This window comes from Aotus nancymaae, unplaced genomic scaffold, assembly GCF_030222135.1.
Source record: "Aotus nancymaae isolate 86718 unplaced genomic scaffold, 86718_ANA_hifiasm-v0.15.2.pri h1tg000067l, whole genome shotgun sequence".
NCBI classification, from domain to species: domain Eukaryota; kingdom Metazoa; phylum Chordata; class Mammalia; order Primates; family Aotidae; genus Aotus; species Aotus nancymaae.
This window is the reverse complement of record NW_026988482.1, coordinates 14,714,773-14,728,166: the sequence shown is the minus strand read 5'-3', so window position 1 is coordinate 14,728,166 and position 13,394 is coordinate 14,714,773.

Here is a 13,394-nt window from a genome sequence, read left to right as displayed (position 1 = left end):
TTAAATGAGATTATTTTACTCTATGAGGATTCCAGGTGGCCTCTGGCAGAACAGTTTCTGTAGAACTGCAGGGCAGAACCAGGCTGCTGCAGATGGATACGCGAGTGGGGATTGAGAGAATTACAGCTGCTGGGCATTACCGCTCATGAAGATTGATTGAAAAAGGCAGGCAAATGGGTAAAGCACATTCCGTATTCTCAAGAGGTCCCAGAGTGTAAATAGGGGATTTATAGACATGCATTTCTTCAGCTCTGCCGCTGCCTTCCTGGGTCCAGCCACCTTCTCCCACCTGGAACTTCAACGGCCACTTACCTCTCCTTCCTGTTTCTATTCTCTCTTTCCCATTCTCCAGTTCATTCTAAAGAAAGTCAGAGAGAACCTCTTAAAGTAAAAATCAGATTATAGGCCAGGAGTGGTGGCTCATGCCTTAATCCCAGCGCTTTGGGAGGCTGAGGCGGGCAGATTACGAGGTCAAGAGATTGAGACCATCCTGGTCAGTATGGTGAAACCCCGTCTCTACTAAAAGTACCAAAAATGAGCTTGGGCATGGTGGCACATGCCTGTAGTCCCAGCTGGCTGAGGCAGGAGAATCACTTGAACCCAGAAGGTGGAGGTTGCAGTGAGCCAAGATTGCACCTCTGTACTCCAGCCTGGGCAACAGAGCAAGACTCCATCTCAAAAAAAAAAAAAAAAGATTATATTACTCCTCCACTCAAAACTTGGCAACGATGACCATCGAGGTACTGCTCGGCATGGTGCTGTCCACTTCTCTGTCCTTGTGGCCCACCAGGTCCCCACCCTGGCACACCACCCCACCTCCTCTTCCTGGCGATTCTTTAGCCAGCTCAGGCTTTTTACAAAGCCTGGCTGTAGGGATTTAAGACAAAAATCCACCTGAGCAGAGATGCAGATGCAGAGATGTGAATGTGGGTACAGCCTGACAATAGAGGGGCTCATTTGGAGCCCCTCACTTCTCTAAGCCAAGTGAGGCCACAGGCGTCCAGGGAGCAGAAGCCTTTGCAAGTTGGAGGGTGCAGGCCCACACATTCTGCACCATCCCTCTAGGAATGGGGTTGCAGTACTCACCTGCCAGTGGGCTTGTTTCGAGTGTAGATGCATTGCTTGCATAGCTATTTGGTCTGTAGTCTTCAGGTTAATTTGGCGCATCTCGCAGGCTCTCTACAACCTTATAACTCGACATGTGGTCTGTGGACCAGGAACATTGTCATCACCTGGAAGCTTCTGGGAAATGGAAAATCCTAGGCCACCTCCCAGACCGATGGAACCCAAATCTGCATTTTAACAAGACACCCCAGTAAGTCCATGGTGCATTCTTATCCACCTTAAATTTTGACACACCATAAAAATTCACTCTTCTGAAGCAGAATTCAATTCTCTCTAGTAAAGACCTTTAATTTCTTCCTAGTAAGAGAAAATGGGAGGACTTGTTCATACAACTGATAATTACACAAATGGGAATGTAACTTGGCTAGGGAGAGAGGATGAAGAGAATTAAACTCATAAAAGCAAGTTGGGAGCTAAAATGAGATTTCTGGAAAGGCATCAGTTGAACCCTGCAGTGAATGGCCTACCTGTTTTCATGTGTCTAATAGCTGTTCTCATTGTTGCTTTCCTCTCATAGATGCCCGTATGTGCCTACGGTTGTGCACATGTTAGGTCAGTAAGCTCAGCAAAAAACACTCCAGTACCAAAAGGCTTTATGGACATCAGGGTACAAGCTGTATTCTGCCCCTCCCTGCCCCCCAGCCTCACACCGTCTTAGAAAGGTAGGCCCTGTGTCGTCACTGGAAACAATGGCATGTGGATATTTCAACCCAACTCAATGCTACTGCTGGGCAAAGGCCACAGGCGCCCAGGGAGCAGAAGCCTTTGCAAGTCGGAGGGAGCAGGCCCACACATTCTGCACCATTATCAGCGGTTCTCTTACAATAATGTTTTGTAGCCTGGTTCTGGCAATGCTGCCCCAGACCATTCTCATCTCAGGACTTCCCCTCCAGTCCGCCCAGAAGCAGAGCCCCGCAGGGCGATAACCCCGCAGGTGCTTCTGACTTTGGCTTATGAACTCAGCCAGTATGGGCCAAGATGAACTCTGATCTAAACAAAAAACTCAAAGTATAAACTGTATGTCTTGCAAGCAACACCACTGTTAGAATGTCAGTGCTGAGAGACCTCACTTACTGGAACAGACCTTCACCTGATCAATTACCGACAGGAGGCAGAATAGCAACGTGGTAAGGAGCTCACATTTTGGCACCGGACTGCCTGACTTTGAATCTTGGCAGCTGTGTGATCTTGGATTAAATGTTAACTTATCTGTTCCAGGTTTCCTCATCTATAAAATAGAAGTAATCATAATGCTTGCTTCATAAGGTTATTCTGAGGGTTAAATAGAACCATCAGCCTATCCTGCTTAGGAGAATGCCTGGCACCCAGGATCCGCTCCATAAATGGTAGCTATTGTAATCATCGAATCTGTGGTTAGCATGGAATCTCAATGAAGGGAAGCACTAGGAGCTTGTGGGAGCTACAGACTAGAGGAAAGGGGGGGTCAGGAAAGTGTTATGGGGTATCTTGAAGTCTAGCAAGAATAGGCAACCTCCTGGGCTCCACATTCTACTTCTTATTTGTTCTGCTGATTATTCTTATTTGTTCTGCTGGAGTCCACGCTCACATGTGGACACACACACACACATGCAACACGTCAGCAGATTTGCAGCTGTCAGGGACATAACATGGGAACAACTGCCAGCAGCTGAGATCCCAGCCCCAGCGCTCACTCTGGCTGCTCCAGCTCCAGCTGTGAGGGCGGAGGAAGACTGGAGCCAAAAGTCAGCCTCCCCCACCCCTGAGAAAATCTCCCCAGATTAGACAGCTGCCTGCTCTCCCTCCTCCTCCCCCTAGGCTCTCAGCTGGAGGATGGGAAGATGGATAGGGAGGCGAGGAGCCTGAGGCCAGGAAATTGGCTCTCTTTATTCCCATCTTCCTGGAGAGTGAGCAGGAGACCCCCGCCCCAGGAACCCAGTGTCTGGCCTTGCCTACAGCTGTTCTGCTTTTGCAGCCAGGCATCTGTCTGGCTCCATTGTTTCTGGATGTGGGTGAGGAGTGGGAGGAGGGAAGAGCTGCCGTCCAACTCTAACAGGGCTTCTCAGGCGTGGCTGCACGTCAGAGTCATTGGGGAGCTTTGGCTTAGGCCGTGCCTCAGAAGAACTGAAGCAGAATCTCTGGGGTAGGGCTTGGGCACTGGTATTTTTTTTAAAGCTTCCTGGGTGATGGTAATGAGTACCTAGGGTGAGAAAGATGGACAGATAAGGAAAACTAACTTGCAGGAGTCATAAACCACAGACCTTAGATCCAAATGGAACTTTGGAAACTATCAGCCCAACACCCTTATTTTATAGATGGGAAAATGTAAGGGCTGGGGAGGAAACATGATAAGTCTAGGCTGAGTGAGTTGTGGCAGAGCAGAGAGAGAACCCACGAGTCCTGATTCCAAGTCCAATGTTATTTTCATGATGTGTATCACGACAAAGTGCAGAAATGCCCCTTGAACACATATGCCTTGAAGGGTAGTGCTATTAATGTTGCTACTAAGAGTATAAAAATGACCAGGCACCTGACATCAAAGAGCTGGACAGAGGGGCAGATACGAACCACTGAATGTCACCACCTGGCCTTGGGCAGACAAGGGGTTCCTAGATGAAGGCCCACACTTGCTGGCTCATTCTCCCCACCTACCCAGCTGTCGACCTTGACTCTTACGGCTGCTACCAGTACAGCAATCCCACACTTCGGCCTGTGCAAGGGGAGTCCCGCACTTTCTAGGACCATGCCCATACCCATGGGCAAGAAGCCCAACAAGTCAAGAGCACACGGCTACCAGGAGCTTACATTCCTTAGTATAGTCCTTACCCTGAGCATCTGGGACCCCTAAATTCCCTGCCAAACGCTGCTAGCCAGCTCTGGGGCCTACATGGGTCTTTCCTCGGGTTTGCTTTCCCAAGTATTCGTTACACAGCCAGTGCGTATACCCCTAAGCCCAGGATATGCTGCCAGTGTGGGTACCTCTAAGCCTAGGGACCACCAGGAGATACACAGCCAGTGTGTGCACCCCTAGGTCCCAGGGGCCATCAAGGGATACACAGCCAGTGTGTGCACTCCTAGGTCCCAGGGGCCATCAAGGGATACACAGCCAGTGTGTGCACCCCTAGGTCCCTGAGCCATCAACGGATACACAGCCCCAGTGTGTGCACCCCTAGGTCCCTGAGCCATCAACAGATACACAGCCCCAGTGTGTGCACCCCTAAGCCCAGGTGCCACCACAGGATAGTTGCATTCAAGGGATTTGGAAGAGGAGCTGAACTTCTGAGCTGGGTGCCCAGCTGTGTCCGGATAGGGCTGCACAAGGCTCCTTGTGGACAGGGACATTGCTGGGGAAGGAATGGGAAGGGGGTCGGGCATGGGCGGGTAAGCTCCCCTTTTGCAAATTCAAAATTAGAACATGGGCTTCATGTCATTATAAAGATATATTTGTCATGGCAGGAAGATATAATATATTTTAGTTAATAGTTTTAAGTTTATTTTATGACTTTTAAATCATAGATTGATTAATTTCCATTCTTGCCCCAGGCTCTGCAAATGCAAGCCTGTAGCCCACACTTTATCTTTGTGTGTATTAGAAAAAAGTGCCCGCTTCTGCTGTCTGGATAACCCCATCCAAGCATACAGCTTAGGAAGGGGAGAGTGGTTGGATTTTCCTCCCTATTTGGCCCCATGGCTAAGAGTCCTTGTGCTGTGCAAACCCTGCACAGCCTTACCTGGCTATTGTGGAAGAAAATCAATCCACGCTCTATTAGCATAAGGAACAACTTCTGGGACAAGGGCGTGGGAGAGCCACAATGGGACATTCTCAGTCCTTTAGGATCTCACACTGCCCTGGCCTGCAGCCTCTCCCACATCTCCTGAATTAATAGCACCTTGTCTTCATCTGAGTAAGTGATCCGAACACATGAGGAAGCAAAGTACCCAGGGCCCCTTTCCCTGAAGCAAATCAGCTGGTCCACATAGATGCCTGGAGCCCACGGGCTCGCCAGTCTGTGTGGGCTCTGTTGGTGCCACTGCATGCACAAAGCCTCCCAGTCACAGCTACACTCACCGTACCGCATTAACACAGAGGAGAGAGGTTCATCTCAAGTGGAGGGATTGGGGGAAATTTCCTTTGGTGAGGAATTCCGTGGGTGGCTAAAGACTAAACAGGCAGAGACCATGGAAGTCCACCCATGAGCCGAGTCTAGGAGGTAGGGAACATGGGCGTGGCTGAGGAGAGCTTGCTAAGGTCAGGTGGGCTGTGTGTGAAGAAGAGCAGTGGGCGTGGTGGGTTGTGAGTGTCAGGGGTAGGAAGAGGCAGCCAGGAGTGGATCGCAGGGGTCCTGAATGCTGGGACAAGCTGTGCAGAGGCCATCTGGTCTTCACGCTGACGTTCAGCTGCATTCTCTGAGGAGACCTAAAAGGCAGATCTTTTTGTTGCTGTTGGTAATTTTTGACTCCAGATAAACGTGAGTTCAAGAATGTGAGTTACACTCTCAATCAAGATGCTGGGCTTTTTCCTCAACGTAGAACTTGTTCTGAGTGAAGCAGGTACAGTGCCCAGAAGAAAGCATTGATCTTGAATCTGCTCAAGCAGTTGGCTAATTGTGTGATTGAGAACTCTGAATTTTGCCCCCTAGAGTCCCTCTGCAGCAGGGCTGTGATGTATTCATCTGTGTATCATTATTCATTCATTTGTTCATTCTTCACACGTCAGCCTCCAACTGAGGTTTTCCTTCAAGCCAGGTCGCCGCAAGAGCCAAGGACAAATCAAAGCAGCACCAGACAAGGTCCTTTATGCCTTTCTTTATTCTCTTAGAGCCTCCATTGCAGTAAATTGCCTCTGAGAGAAGGAAGAAGGGCATAAATATATTTTTCTTATCTCTCAAGCAGGTGCTAGTTTTCGCTTCTGGACTAGGGTACATTGCTTAGGAAGTCTTGCAGGTAAGTGGCTGGAATGTCTTTAAAAGCCTGAGGCTAGAAATGCAAGGACCAGTGGCCTGGAATGGAGCCTTGTATTGCCAGGACAAAAACACTTGTGAACTTCTCTTTGGGGGCTGTATTTAGCTTTGCAATGTAGCTATGCATAGCCCTTTGTTCCTCTATAGACTCTGTTTCTTGAAGCAAAAGACCCCAATCGCCTATTGCCTCTCCCTCAGCTCCGCCTGTGTCTAGCATTCGGCTAGGTGCAAAGTAGGTGATAAGTTAATGAATGTTTAACTGAATAACCCTTTCCTGCTCTGGGGTAATACCCAATACAAAGTCCCCTCTGCCCTCATGCCTCCACCCTCCAAACACACATTGACACCCTCACCCCAGACCGCAGGTGGCACTGGAAGAGCTGGGAGGGGTCTGAGGTAGTGGGGGTGAGGGGCTAGGGCCTTGATTTAAACACAGACATCTTCCTGCTAGATTTCACGTTGGAAAACAAATCCCAGCTTTTGTTCAAACCTTGATTCATTGGAAGTAGTGCCCTATCCCTGGGAGGCTAAGGAGCAGGCAAACAGGATTCATGCTTGTCCTAAAGACTGATCCATGCTTGAGAAGCGTCCTCACCAGAGCACTGCAGTCTCACCAGTTAACCAGAGACCCCACGAAAGTTTCATGCAGCAAACCTGACAGACATGCTATTTTGCAAATTGTGGCCTGAATTTGCCTAATCCCCTAGCCTGGGCAGATGCATATGAAAGGACTCCCCAAGGCTGCAGGAAGAAATAAGGGAGGCCTCCCTTCCCCCACCACAATCTGAGGACCCCGAAGCTGGCCATGGCCCGTCCCCACCCACTGGTAGCTTCCCCTTGGTTTTGAAAGATGGAAGGTGATTGAAGAATAATGTTTCTATAGAGGTCACTAAATTTTACTGGCTACAACCTGTGCCAACTCCTATATTGTTTCATTTCATTCTCACAATCACTTCCCAGGGTTGCTGTTACTATTCCTGTTTTACAGATGAAGAGACCAAGAGAGGCTAAGTTGGGGTTAAGTAACTCTCCAAGGTCTTCTATTACGTAGGTAACAGAGTCAGGACTCAAGCCAGGACATCTGGAGCATTCAATTCGTGGTCTTTCCACTACAATGCACTCAAGCCCAGGTAGAATGTAAGAAGTGACTTGGTCTGCTCTCCAAGGCTCCACCCCCACATGACGCTCCAGGCCTTCCACATCTGTCCCCTTCATCTGACATCAGTGTTACTGTTATATTGGGGTTCAGGGTGCCCTCAGCTCCCCTGAGAGGACGTCTCTCCAGGTTCTTGGTCTCCTGCCCTCTCAAGAATGAGAGAGGGGACCACGGCGCAGTGCGCAGTAAATGCTGGACTCAAAAGTGTTGCAGAAAGGTGATTTTATTTAGGTAGAGAGAGAGAAATTGGAGGAGAGAGAAAGAAACAGCTAACTCTCACACTAAGTGAGAGAATCCGGAAAGATGGAATCCAGGAGAGGAAAGCAGCTTCCACACTGAGTGGAAGGGAATAGAGAGGGATGGAGTTTAGGAGGGGAAGACAGGCTTCCACGAAAGAGTGTGGAAGGGGACTCCAGAGGGAAAATCCAGGAGAGAGAAAGATGGCATCCACAAAGGGAGTGTTAGTGGAAGGGGACCCAAACATGGAGTCCGAAGGGGTGTGGAAGAAGGGGACTTTTAACCTGGGAGGAACCCCCACCTTCTCTAAGACCCAAGGCCAATGAAAGGAGTTCCTTACAACTTCCGCTGGGATGATTGACTCTTAGTTTCTTCCCACACCCACAAAATTTAAACATAAACCGTTAAATCTCCCGGATGGAGAGAGATGGGACTGGGGCATGGCGCTGGGAAGTTCTTGCCCTTAAAACTATGCCCCCTTGTGGACCCGGAAAGAGAACACATTCCCTCATTACAACGTCTCTGCATTCTCTGCACAAAGTGAGTTATTATTTTAGAGAATATGGATACAGCTCAGTTGACATTGTTACAGGAATAGACACCTCCAGCACTGAGAGGTCCCTTAATGTCTTGCTTGTGGGGAAGTGAACATAACCTACCACTCTGAAGATGTCAGACTTCAATGAGTAATTACCCCAAGGCTTGGCTGTCTTCATGACATTTGATAGTCATTTTGCTATTCTTTTCTCATTTAGCGTGCCTTGAAGTGTAGCAGGTGTGGTTACGACTCTTTAAATCAGTAGTTTCTTACACTATCTTTGGGATGTAACATCTTAAACTCAGAGATGGTCTTTCAGATCCTGCAGTTAAGACAGAGAATTGAGACTCAGTAAATGGAAGCAATTTGTCCAAAGGCATGACCAGAAATATGACTGCAAGCTCCGGATGCCGATGCTTCTTCCACAGACTCATGAAGCTGGCAGATGAGAAATGCGTGACCTCATGGCCTCATGGTGGTCCTGCATCCCAGGTATCAACATCTCCAGCATAGGTAAAAAAACCGGGGCTAGGGAGCTGCGGTGAGTGGTCAATCAAAGTGATTATGCTCCCACTGGTTACTCTGCCCCATAACTATGCCTTCTTTCCACTTACATTGCCTATTTTGGAGTTTCAGCCCTTCATTGATTCACAAGGCAAATGAACATCTACATACTCAAGAAAGGACCAAAAAGCCAGGAATCGTTCTCAATCTCTGCTTCTGACCTCAGGGACCAATAGAGAAAATATACCCATGAGTACCTGTAGCCTGCTGGGGACCTAAGCTCCGTATCCATGGAATAGCCACGTAGACCTCTGTCTTCCTGCACCCAATCTCCCTTATCACAGCATGGGCAGGAGTGAGCCCCTCAGCCCTTCCTGCAACCTACTCCTGCTGGAACCAGTGACCAGTACATTACCTCCCACACAAGAGCACCAGCCAGAAACCACAGGGTCTTAGACTTACACAGTCCCTGCCCAACCAAGACTTCCTGTCGGTTTCAGTCCACATCGCTCCTCCTCTGTATTTCTTCTGTTACTCCCTTGGGGCATACTTTCATATTGTGTTGGAATTATTGCAATCACCTCCTAATGAGCCTTGTAACCCTCACTTTAGCACATCATTATCCCCACACCACACTCCCACCCTCACCAAATCCACCCTCCACATTGCTCCAAAAACAGGTTTGAGAACACGTATTTGTTTCTATCACTGCTTTGCCTCTTTTAAATCCTTCAGTGACTTTCCACTGCCTTCAGAATACATTTTTGATCTTGTGGCAACGGTTATGCTGTTATAATTACCTGTCTTCTGTCTTCCCCATTAGGAGGTGAGCGCCTTGAGGCAGGCACTGTTGACACATAGAAGATATTCTGTAAATGACTTAAGTGAATCAGTGAGTAGTAAATAAACACTAAATGAATAGATGAGTGAATGGAGGGTCCACCACTAGGCAGGAAGCCGTGTTTTCAACAGTAAAGGCAAATCAGATTCAAAGAAGGAAATATCAGACTGGAGAGAAGCGGGAGTGCTTTATGACCTTGAAGGTAGATTTAGGATTTAGACAGGGAGAGAAAGAAGCAAGGAGATGAGGGGAGGAAGAGAGGAGAGGGAATCCTAAGCAAAGAAAAATAGTACAAGTGCAGTGTGCAGTGAAAGATTCATGTCAATGAGGTGAGGCCTAGGAATGGGAATGGAAAGGTAGGTGGATGGCAGGCTGGGCTGGGGGCCTTAGAGCTAGACTGAAGAAGGTGAGCTTCCATCTACTGCAGCATTAGGGCTCATGTTGGCCAATGGCGGAGAGAGGAATGGCTGAAGAAAAGCGGTGACAGAACCAACTCCCACAAATGTGAGAGTGTTGGTGTTTCATTTAGCTCTCGTTGACTTGAATTTAAAGGAATCTAAATATCCTTTTTCCCCTATTTTTTTAAAGACACTAATTGAACACTTGGGCCCTATAAATAAGTAGTGAAGAATGAACCAGTTTTTGTTTTAATGAAAGGTTAAAACACATTTAACCTTTCTTTTTGTTTTTTGTTTTGTTTTTTTTTTTGAGACAGAGTCTCGCTCTGTTGCCCAGGTTGGCGTGCAATGGCATGATCTCGGCTCACTGCAACCTCCACCTCCCAGGTTCAAGTGATTCTCATGTCTCAGCCTCCCGAGTAGCTGTGATTACGGGTGCACACCAACATACCTGACTACTTTTTGTATTTTTAGTAGACATGAGGTTTCGCCATGTTGCTCAGGCTGGTCTTGAACTCCTGACTTCGTGATCTGCCTGCCTTGGCCTTCCAAAGTACTGGGATTACAGGTGTGACCACTGCGCCCAGCCACACTTAACCTTTTATTGAATGTGCAGTCCACATCCAAGTCCATTTTTACCTCTGTAGTACTCCTGAGCTGTGATCTCGAGGAACGGTGATGTGTTGCTATCATAGCCCTGGACAGCAAACACTGTCTTGTCTCTGTCCTGTCCCTGAGATTGGAGTCAGTACCTCTTCAAATAATTAGCACTCTTTTAAGTGGACAGAGTCAGGGAAAGGTTTAGGTGAAGTTTTTACATAGTTTGTTCTGCTGTCAAATGTCAATTAAACCTTCACTCTCTTCTTTCTTGGAAGGGACAGGCAGAGGTAGTGTGGTTGAAGGGGAAGAGCCTTTGTCTGGGTTGGGGGACTGGGCTCTATCCCTCTCTCTCTCAGCAGTTTTCTGCATGGTCTCAGGCAAGTCTCTCTCTCATCCCAGGCTTCTTTCCCCACCTGTGAGAAGGGGTTGGATTAAGCTCTCTTTTGAGCAGACTTTTGTGCTCTGAAATGCCGCTGAGGTCTGCACCATGTCTTCTCTGACCTCTGCTCTGTATGCTTGTTGGTGAGAGCACTGGAGGGGCAGGAGCCCCAGGTGAAGAAAAGGAAGGGCTCCTTTTAGGGAGACATAACTAAGCAGAAAACCCCTAGCCAGGGGACAAAGAAGGCCAAATAGCTCTGTCCTTTGCACAGGCCTGACATTTTTATGGGGCTTTTCTGGTCTTGGACCAGGAGCTGCCCACACACACACAGGGAAACCTCCAGCAGCCACTGAATGCAGCATTGTGACACTGGACCACACCAGCCAGCAGCTCTTGCCTGCAGCCTCCGTGAGAGCTGACTGAGGAGCAACCAGCCCAGCCCGTCAGCTCACACCAGGCTTGGCCTGGCAGGGTCCAGCACAGAGACCTCCCACGGAGATGGGAAGGAGAGGAAATTAGATTGGAAATTCACTGACAGCCCACGCTTGACCCCATGGAATGTGTTGGTTTGGTCTAGAAGAAGTGGCACAATTTAGCTTGGCCAGGCTGCCCTGTTCAAACAGACTCCAATGTCACAGAGCATTGAGTTAAGCCTCCTACCAAATTCTGACTCTCAAGCAGTTGGATACCTGCTGTGTAGCAGGCACAGAGAATGCAAAGTTATGGAACTCTTAAAATGGCCTTAAAATCCCCATACCCTGACATTGAGATGCTTCTTATGGAGCTCTTAAAATGGCTTTAAAATCCCCATACCCTGATATTCAAACTGTTACTCTTCCAGATTTATTTTCATACCTGGTGCCTGCTCACAATCCTTCATTAGATTATGCATCCTGATTTTTACAGTTTTTCTTTTTCTTCTTGATTCAGAGAGATATACTCTCCATAATTATAGAGTCATACTGTGTGAGTTAGGCTGAATCAGTGAACTATCAGGTTGCACCACGTGTCCTCCTCAGTGTCTCTGATTCATCATCCTTTCTCTGAGATTTACAGAATTAGACTGACTGCAAACTTTAAACAGTGGCCTTCAGCGCCTTGCAGGCACCTGTGAGCACACAACTATCTTGCTTTCAGACCGTCCAATTTCATCTCAGTAGGAGAAATCTTCCCATGAGTGTTCTAGGGCAGGACCCACCTCCAGTGCTTCCTTTTGATCCTGCACAAGCAAGGTCACTTCCAGGATGCCTGCTCTGTGTTGGCTGATGGGGAAACTAAGTTGAATAAGGCACCCTTAAGAAGCTGGCAGTCTGGCAGAGGCTGGGCTTGGGAGACAGTGATGAAGACCAAGTTGTTTCAGTGTGTTGTGATCAGTGACACAGGAGATGAATGTATAAGGTACTTTAGAGACCAAAAGGGAGTACCTGACCCATAATGATGACTTTCATTCTTTAGGAGCTAGCCCCACAGTAGAAGTTTTACATGCATTATCTTTAATCCTCAACAAGCAAGGTGCATAGTACTATCCTCATTTTATAGATGAAGCAACTGAAAAGTTTAATTAAGTAACTTGCTCGAGGTCTCTCACTTAGCAAGTGACAGAGCCACTGTTTGATCTGAGGTCTGCCTGACACCCAAGATCACACATGGATTCTTCACAGTGCCAGGGTGATTGATGCTCAGCGTTTGTTTTATCAAAGCAGGCACTTTAAAATATTCACTGATGTTTCCATATTGTTTTTGTGCTATCCAAAACATTTAGTTGAAAGATAATGATTAATTTAAACTCACTGAAGTTGCCAACAACCCACTAATTGCTGTTCTTATTTCACTTGGCCTTTCTGTATATTGTTCTTGCCTCTTTCTTGAAAATCCTTCCACCCTTGGCTTTCATAACAATCATACTTAACTGGTGTTCCCTCTTCCTCTTTGGATTTTTTTCCCACTTATTCTTTCTCATTGAGCTCCTTTAAGGCTCTGACCGCTACTCATTTTTTGCTTCTCATTCTACAGACCCTCTTCAAGGGAAGTCCATGCATCTCACTTATTTCTATTACTGTCATAGTCATGGTTTCCTCATTTGTTCCTTTTTGATTCTCAAATCTTTATATCTAGCATCAACCCCTCTTCTGAGCCCCAGACCTACATATTCAATGCTCTTCCATCCTTCTCCACCTGAAGCTCCCACAAGCACATCAAAGTCAGCACGTCCACCTCTGATCTCATCATCCTTCCTCCCAGACCCTGCCTCCTCTATCCCAGGGAATGGTGCCACATATTCCCCTGTTGGCCAAAGCAGCCCTCTCCTTCATCCTTCCACACTTGAAGAATCCCTAAATCCTCTTCATTCTGCCTTCAAAATCTCTCAAAAATGCCTAGCTCAGCTATCCCCATAGTCACTGCCTCGGGTCTGTCCCCTGTCTTCTCTATCCAAATGATAGTTTTTAAAAAACTTGTTTAAAAATTTAAACTTATAGCTGATTTGCAAGGGTAATAGATAATGCAGTGTGTTCCTGTATACCCTTCACTCAGCTTCCCTAATCTTAGCATCTTGTATAACCATGGTCTTGTTATTAACCCTAAGAAATTAACATTGTTTACTGAACGATTGTGACATCTTTGTTGACAGATACTTTTGTTTGCCTATTTGCCTTCCCAGAACCTTTTTTTGTTTTT